Raw genomic sequence first — 11,457 nt, forward strand, 5'->3', positions numbered from 1 at the left:
CGTACAAAATTCAAATTAATCAATTCGACCAATCAGAGGCCGGATTGCGAGATGCAGCGAATCAGCTTCGTTCTGCACATTGTTTTGGTCGTAACACGTGCAAAGTTAATGACGACGCAAAAAAAAAATCTCGAGTTCGAATTTTCGCATGATCACAAAACTTCATCTATTATTACTACGTACATAAATAAAGTAAATATACACAAACGTGCATTGAGTTTTGTCTTGTAATATCAAAGTGTAGAGTTATTGATTAGTTGATTTTAAAGTTAATAAAAAAACAAAAACTGGGCTACGAGTGGAATTTCGCCTGTAGTATATTATATTAAAAAACGTAATGGAGGTATGTAAAAACTGGTTTGATTGGGGTGCTGCAGTACCGTAGTCCCTACGAACGATCAATAGGGTTGCCATACGTCCCGTATATACGGGACTTTCACCGTATTTCACTACTTAGTCCCGTTTAATCCCTAAACTCTGTGCAAGTCAGCCGGCTGTGGAATATATTGAGAAATGGTCACAATCATTTAAAAAATTCAATGCGTTCGACTGAATAACTCAAACCAAGTTCCCGAATGGGAAGAAATATAACGTATCATTGCAAATAAGAAACGGTAAACGGATTACTTAATACGGAATATTTGGCACTCGAGTTCTCCTTAGTACAATATTTCGCGTGATTAGCTTTCGATTGATGGAGTTTTTGGGCGGCAGATGTTCCATGATCGAGATTTTAGTGACGTGCGCGAGAACGCTTTTTGCGCAATAACATAATACCAACCAAAACTGCGAAGCAACTATGAAATCGAGTATGGCTGAAGTTTTTTGAAGATAACAAGTATATTGATCAAGAATCATGTATAATAAAGCTATGCGAATACGTATTATTCCCTAACAAATGGTCAGACGAAAGAAACATGTTGTCATGGAGACAATCGAAGCAATTTTGATTTGTCATTTTAATTTTAAAATGACATAATTAAGAAAGTAAAATCAACTTTTAAATATAACTGGGCTAAAAAGGATTAGCTTTTTTAATCAGAGTAAAATAAATCGTTACCTAACCACTATTTTCATTTTTTATTTATTTAGCACTTAAACGTCCTGTATCAATGCTTCATGGCAATATGGCAACCCTAACGATCACCCTGTCAGAGACATTTATACCGTTTTTTTTAAACTAAGGGTCACTTAGATTGAAATACATTAAATCCAATTAGATAATAGCCTCACCGAGGGCATAAAGTATACTTAATAATGCCACAAGGTTCGTTTTTTTTTTTTAATTTTAAATCCAGGTGGCCAACAACCTTAATACAAGTAACGATCGTAGTGTTTCCCCCTATCAATAGCTAGATTTTGTACATAACAATACCATGGCCAATATTTGTAACACTTCCCCTGGTGAATCTATGGTACTCGTGAAGCATAGGTTCTAAGGGCGAAATCACACGTAAAGGAACGCGGCACATGGTTTTTTAGATACTTTTAAACATGCGAAAAAAATGTGGCATGCCTTGCACATATTTAAGGCACGCCTAACAAACACACCGTCCAAAAATCAACCCCTGAAGTGATTTCGGCAAAATTTTATCCTTGCTTTGACAGTGATCGATAACGGTGTATCCCATATTTGAAGAAATGTAGGAAGTACACGACGTGTCGTTATTCTCTGTGTGATTTCGCCCTAATACATAACAATACCATGGCCAATATCTGTAACACTTCCCCTAGTGCAACATTGGTGAATCTATGGTACTCGTGTACCATAGGTTCTAGGGGCGAAATCACACAGGCAGGAACGCGGCACATGGTTTTTTAGATACTTTTAAACATGCGAAAAAAATGTGGCATGCCTTGCACATATTCAAAGCACGCCTAACCCCCCGTCCCAAAATCACCCCCTGGAGTGATTTCGGTAAAATTTTGTCCTTGTATTTGTCTTTGCTTGACAGTGATCGATAACGGTGTATCCCATATTTGAAGAAATGTAGAAGAACCCCCACAGCGGGGAGCCAAGCACATGACATGCCATTCTTCCCTGTGTGATTTCGCCATAATACGAATTTACATATGTATAGAAGGGAAAGGAACGAAATTTCAATATTGATCCTTGGATTTTAGATTCAAATTTGAAACCGCTGTCCTGATACAATGCTTTGATTATTTAATGAACCAATTTGAATTCAGGTTCTAAAGCTATGATATGGTTTTTCAACCAGTGGTATACATATGTATCATAGCTGGAACGAGGGTGAGCAAAACGAACGTAGACAGGGGGCCTCACCCCAGTTTTTACACGGCAAATTGTAAATTTGCAACGTTCGAAACGCGTTTTATTTTTATTCTCAACAGTACAATATTTTTAGCTTATTGTAATTGATTTGAAACTATCGACTTTAACTCTAGGAAACAAAATTGCATCGATAAAATCGTAGTTTGTGTAAATATTGGTGAGACGCGACATGACACGACTGACTTGAATCGACCTAAGCTATGTATGCATATATGTATAAGTCCAAAGTGACGTTGCAGAGACGATGTATCAAGACCTTGATACATCTTGATACATAGGTCTTGATACATCGTCTCTGACTGTCAATTTGGTGATCTTTAGATTGTCAATTTGGTGATATTTTGTCGATATCACTGAAGTATTGATTCCAAGATGCCACTTTATAAAACGACACAAACTGAAATTTATTGGAAATAATCAAACTTTACTAGTTCGAAGGATCAATATTGTGTCAATGGAGTCTTAGATTATGTGCATAGGGTGTGACGCGACACAACACGGCAAACTTCAATAGAATAAAGTGACGTTACCAAAGGTCTAAAGTGACGTTTTAAAAAGAGGTAACTACGACCAAAATGACGTTATATATGTAGATGACTAGTTTTGTGCCCGATGAAATATCATCGCATGGGTTATGGCATATTAAGTTATTAAATAAAAAAATATTAAAAGAAATGTGTTGGTTCAATCCACACGCGGTCAAATTTTTTTCAAATGCCTTTGAAATATATTTAATTGTTTAGTATGAAAAAAAAGGTAAAAACTACTGGTGTTTTGTAAACAATACAAAACACCAATAGAAAAATTAATTAATTAAATAAATGTTCAATGGATGGCAGTAAATTATCTGCCAAGAGGAAACATTGGTAGCAAATAGTATATATAGAATTTTTTATTTTGTTATTGTATTCATGTATATGTTTTGGCAGTGGTTTAGTTGTGACGTACATGTTTATCGAATCGAAACGACTATTATAGTACGGCAAACGTTATCTCAGACAGACAGACACAACAGCCATATTATACATAAATATGATAATTATGTGATATTTCATCGTTTACGAATCAATGATAGTTCATCGTTTACGTGTCATAAACGTTGGCTTTGAAGTATCGATTGTAAAATGTAATTAAAACGACAATAAATAGCAAATACTAATTAGTTGGATATAATAAAGTTTCACTGGGTCGAAGGAACCATGACACGATTTAGTAGCGATTGTTTTTCAGAATCACAACATGTAAAACTCGAAACGTGTTAATGAAATATAAGGTTTCATTATCGATTTTAAGGAATCAATCAGCGGCAACTGCCCGACGTTCTCAACACTGAAGGGCACCCTTGTCGCGTCGCGTCGTATCTTGTCAGCGTGCACGTAGATTTTCAAACGAAGGCTTCAACTTAATGAAATACCACCACGTGCTTTCGCAAAACCCTTAAGACATAATATAAACCCCAACAGACATTGGGTAGTTAAAAATAGACGAGATCAATAATATTCGTAGCACAGTTTTTTTTTACATCATGATAAAATTTCATAATTAAAAATCTACACTGAACACTGAAATGTCGAAACATCCCGCCGAGTAGTAAAATAACGTGGAATAAACACACCGGTCGAAACTTTATCCATAATGCGTCACTGTCCCGAATCGTGGAAATTTCAAAGGGTTTCACATCGTAGGGTAGATACGGATAAAAGTATACGGAATAATCGAATTAGTGAGTGTCGTTTTTTTTTTTTTTTGCTTAAAGTCCACACTTACTGGGGGGTGAAAAACGGGATCGAAGAAACCCGGCTAACGGTGAAAAGGGTTGGCTGCACTGTTGATTGGCGATTGGTGATTGATTGATGATCGGTGATTGGTCGAGGCGGATGCAGTGCGAACCCGAAAGACGTATTTCGCGCGCGGCCGCTGGTCGACCACTGTCGGAAAATCGGCTCTGGAGTGTGGAAAGAGCAAAGCGTGGAGTGTAGAGCGTGGAGTGTGGAGTGAGTAGAGTGGAATGAGTTGTGCGCGCGCTCGCTGGCCGTTGCCATGGTGCGATGTCAGGCCACGTGAGTTCGACCAATCGCAGCGCATCTCACCGCAAGGTGACCATTCGATCTCGTCTCCCCGCGGGACGGATGAGGTATTGCGCATTTTACCCCTTCCGCTTGTCTTGCACTTTAATTTCGTCTTGCCAGTGGATAGCAGGTTGCCGCAAATCATCACTATCCACATAATTCTTCCTTGTTTCAAGCAACACTCATCCATGCAGTCTACAATTTTTTTCTGATTTCATCCACCCATCTCCTCTGCGGCCTTCTATGCACCCTTTAACCCTTTGAATGCTGACCAACGCCGATCACTATACGTGTGTAGGAAAAAAACGGTCAACTCCAAAACTTTTTCGATACAGTTTTTCATACTATACTATACTCATCATACATTTTTGTATTATATATTCAGTGTCGGACTGCTTACACTGTTCGACACTAAAAATGTTTCAGAGACTTTTAATGCTTCAGAGAAATTCTATTGATAACTGGCTTACCTCGATAAAATAAACGAATTTTTGTTATTAATCCACAAGAATAGTCGAAATATGATTTTTCTAACTGGAATTTTATTTAATTCTCTTATAAAGATAATTTAATATATTATCCCTATTAATTCAATTCAGATTCGTGTAAATACGAGTAAACACTAGTGCGAGCTTTTTGCTAGAAATTTTACCGATTTAAAATTCAGCACACTTCCAGTTAACCCTTTTAAACGAAATCAAAAAATAGTGTGGCCAGAACACTATTTTAATAAACATGTTTCAATAGAAAATACTCAATATAATGTAGTAGTAACAGTGGGAAAAAATATCAAGTGAAAATACGTAATTTTGACTTTTGATTTGAACTGGACGACTACTTAGAGAGATTTGAAAGCTGAAAAGTACTACAAATGAAAGATAAAATACCCGACTGTAGATTACAATATTCATTTTGAACAGAAAATTAACAGATTTTGAGAAATCGACCGAACAACACCAAGATATAGAAAAATCGCGCGATTTAAAAAACACATATGTATATCTCCGAATCTCGAGCCAATCAACACTTTTTATTACCAGATTCGTGTTCACTGGGCATAGATCTATAAGAAAAGTCATATCTCGTCTCTGAAACATTTTAAAAGTCGTCATTTGTCGAACAGTGCTATCAAATTAAGACGGTACTGCACATCTCTCTTCATTCTTTGCACCACTTCCTAAGTTACGGAAGTCGCGACCATTTAGAAAGGTTGAGTTTATTAAATTATGAGTTTATTAAGATTTTTTTTCTATGTCATGTTTTATTTATTTATCTTTTCTTTATTTAAGTATTTTTAATTGTAAAATTTCATGTACTTTTTTTCTTTTGTCCTTTCTTAATATTTTTAGCATACTCGTCGCTTTGGAGCAATCTGTTAGACGAGTGTGCTTGATTAATTGATGTTGTATAATAAAATAAAATATCATACAGAGCATTGTCACTCTCAGTACGTCTCATTACAGTGCTATCCATTGTTGCATTGTTGTAAATCCTTTGTGAAAAAGGTTTGGCAAACCATTAACAATGCATTTACAACATTTGAACAATACGCGGCACCTTCTGGGTCCGGTGACTACTCATTACCCGTCAAACTTGGAGAATTTCGTGAACGTTCATGAAACGGCCATATCAAAGGTACGATCATTTAAATCTATGCTTGTATTCAATTTTGTGTTTCAATTTTCAACGAATATTTTATATTTATACACAGGTTCCGACAAGGAAATCAGTACTCAACTATATAAACAGCGCAATCAAATTGATCACGAATACTGAACTCGACATGGCGATCAAACTTAACACTTTAGGGTAGTGATCTAGGAGGGTTTTTTTGGATTCGCTAAAAATTTTATACCTGTTTTGTATTGGATTCTAATTGGAAATGTGAGCAAAATTTTCAGCGTGGCAGGCTTTCAACAGAAAATGCGTCAAAACTCAAAGAATTAACTGTTAAAGTGTGCAAGGAATGTCTCAATACAACCTATTGACATAGAACATAGCCATAGCCAGCAGTATGGCTCGGTTTTTGCGTTTATGTTTAGAACCGAGAGATTACTGGATTCGATCGCGTGCTAATCTTTAATACTGCTGGTTAGATTTGATTATTTGTGACACCAGGTCGATCGTTTCTTAATAGAGATTGCCAATTTATCTGATTTTCATTGTTGAAACGGTTCCTCAAAATAACCAAAAACCATCCTACTTGCTGGCACAAATATCTGAATTTGATTCATGTACAATATGTTAAAATGTATGTACAAGTCTAATGTTTCAATGGATTGCTTAATTAATTAATTGTCAATTTCGTGTTCTTCAGCCTCTCGAAATACTATAATAATAAATTTTTATGTAATAAAAATGCTGCAATGTTTGTAATTAATTGTCTAGGAAGGCGCATTGGGGTCTACCTGTCAGGCCTTCCTGGCCCATATATGTAAAAAGTAAAAATAAAATAAAATGAAACATTGAGGCATAAACGGGGCTCAAACCCATATATGTATATGTAAATCATAATGCCGAAAGTTTAAACGATAATGAAGAATGTTAATAATATTTTAATTTGAAGATTATCTCTTGTTTCATGACATTGAGTAGTTTTTTTGTTACATAAAAAGTTAATAATATAATATATTCCGATTGAACAGTGACCTTTAATGCATGTTTTTATTCAACTTTAATTTGAATATGGTATTTACCTTTTTTACTACGGTGAAAATTAGAGGGAAATGGTTGATCTTTTTATCGTTGATATAACCAGTGGCGGCTCGTCCATACGCACTGCGGTACTGCAGCACCCCCAAGGAAATTGAGAAAAATTTAACATTATTATATACATAAATGTATGTATGTATATTATATGAAAATATCAATATTATTAATATTATTAAGCCTGCCCGCACACCGATACATCCAATAATGATCATACATCGCTATACTAATATCAGACAGTGAGGCATCGTTTATGATTTTGTGCAGTACGGTTTTCGATGGAATATGCCGAGTGTGCGAAGGAGGGGCGCGGGGGCAGCTAGAAGCTTGGTCCGTACTGCACTCCCAACAGTGCTATACACATTTCTTGTTGCGTTCGTGTGCGCGCCGCGCCACTTTTCGTCATTTCTTCTGCACCTTTTGTCTTTCCTTCTACACCTCTTACACTTTCTACGTTTCTACACGTCACCTTAAGTATTTAAGATGGTATCAAAAATAAGAGAAGCTGAGCCAATGTTTTCAAGAACTTAAATATTCTTCCGAAAATACTGATAAAACAATAACAGATTCTACCAATTTACTGAATACAATTTTTTTATTTTAGTCAGAACTTTTTCACAAGTTAATGCTGCATGTAGAAATTATTTATAACCGAATGCAATCTATCATAGTAATATCGATGCATTTTCAATTAAAGAAAACTTAAAAAGTTTTACTAATGTCATTATACAAATATGAGATTCCAAAAATATGTGATGCATATATTATATGCATATAATAATAATAATAATAATAATAATAATAGCTTTTATTCCAGACGATGAGGAGAATAGTGCAATCCCCAACGCCCATATAAATAATATATAGATAATAAAAAAAAAAAAAAAAGTATTGAAAAATAGTAAACAAAAAATAAATAAATAAATACATAAGTAAATATATAAATATTACTGATAATAAATAATATTAATAATAAATAATAATAATAATAAATAATAATAATAATAATAATTATAATAAATAAATAATAATAAATAAGTCTAATAATAATAAATAATAATAATTTTATGTCTATTCAAGGCGGTCGGTGTAGCAGTTCCATCCATCGAACATACAATGAAGAATGCAAATGAGAAGATGCAGCAGCAAGAAGACAATTAGGCGATAAAAATATACGAAGACGTAGAGAGGCCGCTCTCATCCTGAGAATGGCTTCAAAATGAGGCACATGCCCTTCTACAAACATTTGCGACGCGCTACAGCTCCTAGGTAACCCGAAAAGAGCACGGTAACAGTTGTTGTATTGTACCTTTATCTTCCTCATCGTCTCCCGCTTGTATCTGGTCCATAATTCACCAGTATAGAGGCTAGTACAAAAGGACATAAATAATTGTCTCTTAACCTCTACACTGGAGTGGAAAAATCGTCTAGCCAGCATATTTGCCCTTACACAAATGGCTCTTCTTTGTCTTTCGATGTCACGGTCATCAGATAGATCCTCCGTCAGCAAGTGTCCCAGATACTTGACTTCCCTAACAGTTTCAAGATTACGCCCATCTAAAATAATGTTGGGGACGAAATGAGGACCTCGACCGTATCGGAAAATCAGTACCATGGATTTACTCGTATTATACCGCATATTATGTTCTGCAGCATAACTCGAGCAAACTTCCAGGAGGCGATTCAGAGCTGACGGAGAAGGCGCCAAGATCACCATGTCATCCGCATAGCTGATGTGGTTACTGCATATTCCTCCTATGTGGCAACCAACTCCAGTCTGTCGAAGGCGATGTGAAAGTTCATCCATGTAAAGGTTGAATAAGCCAGGAGACATTGACCCACCCTGTCTAACCCCGCACTTCAAAGAAGCGGGATCAGAGTATGAATTCCCCCAGCGTACATGGCTGAACTGATTCCGGTGCCAGGATGCTAAAAACCTCACGATTTGACTTGGAGCTCCCCTTTTTAACAGTTTGGACCAAAGTAGATCATGATCCACTCGATCGAAGGCCTTGGATAAGTCTAGAAAACAGGCGTATACGGAAGTTTTTCGCGATGTATAAAAATCCACTACCTGTTTTAAAGTGTAGATGGCCATGTCCGTCGACGAGTGCTTCTTGAATCCAAACTGCTCATCAGCTGACAAAAGGTAGCCACTTAATCTGCAACTCAATATCTTCTCTAGAATTTTAGATAAAATGGTGGCTAGAGCAATAGGACGATAGCTGTCAATGACTGAAGCATCAAGCTTTGATGACTTGATATATGTACTATATGTACATATATGTACTATCGCACATATTATATATATTAAGGATATAAAAGAAATATATACTTTTTCTATTCAATTACAAGCTGTGAAATTATTTAATAAAGAAAATTTTGAAAAGTACTGAAAGAAAATGCCAATGGAAGATCTACTACTAACCGTTGAATCATATCCAATGTTAGATAAAGAAAAACTTCAAACTGAATTAGAAGTGTTTTACTCGAGGAACGAAATGCATAGTATTAATGATTTATTATTATTTTTAAAACTTATTTTTGCAATCAATTCATGCAAAGTTCGTGTGCAAATAACAAAACTTATTCAAATTCTGCTTACAACTTCAACTACCTCTGAGCCAGAATGGTGTTTTTCATCAATAAATAGAATAAAGACATACATATATAAGAAACATAATGGTTCAGGAAAGATTGACGGCTTCGTCTATGCTGTCAATTGAAAAAAAATGATGATGAACAGTGAAAACTTTAACGAAAGGTGATAGACCTTTTTTTAAGGAAAAAAGACAGAAGAATCAATTTTATAATGAAATAAAATACATATAATGTTTAATTTTCATAATTTTGATGTTAATAGTAAAAGATAATCCAAATAAACATTTTTTTTATTTTTAATCAACCGCAGCATCCCCAGATATCTTATCCACAAGCCGCCACTGGATATAACCAACAATATCTTTATTAAATTTTCATAAAAAACCTTATATGTACATCGATTGCAATACCCTGTCTTTTTATCATTTTTAATCTTTCAATACTGGAGTGCTGACGTCTTTTCATTTCCATTTCCAACTAGAATTATTTAGAAATCCAATAGAAAGCAGGTATAAAAATTGTAGCAAATCCAAACAAACCCTAGATAACTACCGCCTTGGATTTCGAGTTTTGTAAAGGTGTGATTAGACTCTAATATGTATATCTTGCAACAAAATAAAATAAACAAAAGAAGTCTATTAATGAATGTATTTTTCCAAAACTGGTTCGATCTTCTTCATTGTTGTTAAAATGTAATGGTCACAAATCTAAATGCCAAGCCACAGTCTAAAATACTTAGCAGTCAGGGATTTCCATCGGGTAATTCTGCTATGGTTATAAATTCAGAAATTCCGTTGTAAACCAGTCTTTATAAACATTGACACGAATTACACGAACCATAGTCAATGCATTTTTTTTTCAATGCTACCTGGGAAGGCTTAGCGGGTAGTATTCTTGTTTATTTTTTACAAACTCGAAAAAACAACACCCATCGGCGTGTGTAAATTAAAAAAAAATGTTATTGTTTAAGTTTATGAGGATCTCATAAGAATCCTAGATGATTTTAACATTAAATTGCGACATGTCACAAATTAAAATAGAAACTCCCAATTAGATTTTGGCCATAAATAGCGAGTTCTCACCAGTGGTGTCACCCTAATAATTTCCATGGGTTTCCGGAAACCCGTTGTAAAAAATCAAAAGTTTCCGGAAACCCGTTGTTAGAAATCTAATAAGTTATAAATCTAATAGTAATAACTAATAACAATAAGAAGAGGCTTGTAAAAATACATATAATTTTTGGCAAAAAATATACAAATCTTGAAAATTCAATGAACTCGTAAATTTCGATTAACGATTTTCAAGATTATTTCGACGATAGCGATTTATCAATAAATCGAATTCCGAAAAGTATCCAAAAAGGTAAGAAAATAGTTAACTTTTGCTGTGAGCTCTGCAGAAGCTAAAAGAGTATTTAGTTTAATGAATAATATTTCTAATGATCAAAGAAATTGTTTAACTGTAGATAACATATCCCACTTAATGACTATTAAACTTCTTGGAAAGTTACTTTCTGAATTGGATCCAAAGCCATTTGTTGAATCGTCGTTACGTCAGGGGCATCACACTGCTGATGAGTGATGAAACTCCATAAAATAAAAAACCCACTGTCTGTGTATTAAAATTAGCGACGTAAAAATATTAAATTACACTATTAAATTCAAATTTAACAGCTAGTGGATTCATACAATAAATAAGCATTTGAAACATTGTAAAATTCAAGTAATATATAAAAAAATGGTGTTACTTTAGTACGCGGTCTACCTTAGCGTGCGATCTACC

At 34.8% G+C, this 11,457-nt stretch overlaps 1 protein-coding gene across 1 annotated transcript in view; it reads right to left on the bottom strand.

Annotated features, from left to right (window-relative positions):
• FASN1 (Fatty acid synthase 1) overlaps nt 1-4,306 on the bottom strand; it is a 28,605-nt gene extending 24,299 nt beyond the window's left edge. The window contains exon 1 of the mRNA XM_077441353.1: nt 4,064-4,306. The gene's annotated coding sequence lies outside the window, so the exon portion shown is untranslated. The remainder of the gene's footprint in view (nt 1-4,063) is intronic.
• Between the last annotated feature and the right edge of the window lie 7,151 nt (nt 4,307-11,457).

Source organism: Arctopsyche grandis, chromosome 11 (genome assembly GCF_051622035.1).
Source record: "Arctopsyche grandis isolate Sample6627 chromosome 11, ASM5162203v2, whole genome shotgun sequence".
Classification (NCBI taxonomy): Eukaryota; Metazoa; Arthropoda; class Insecta; order Trichoptera; family Hydropsychidae; genus Arctopsyche; species Arctopsyche grandis.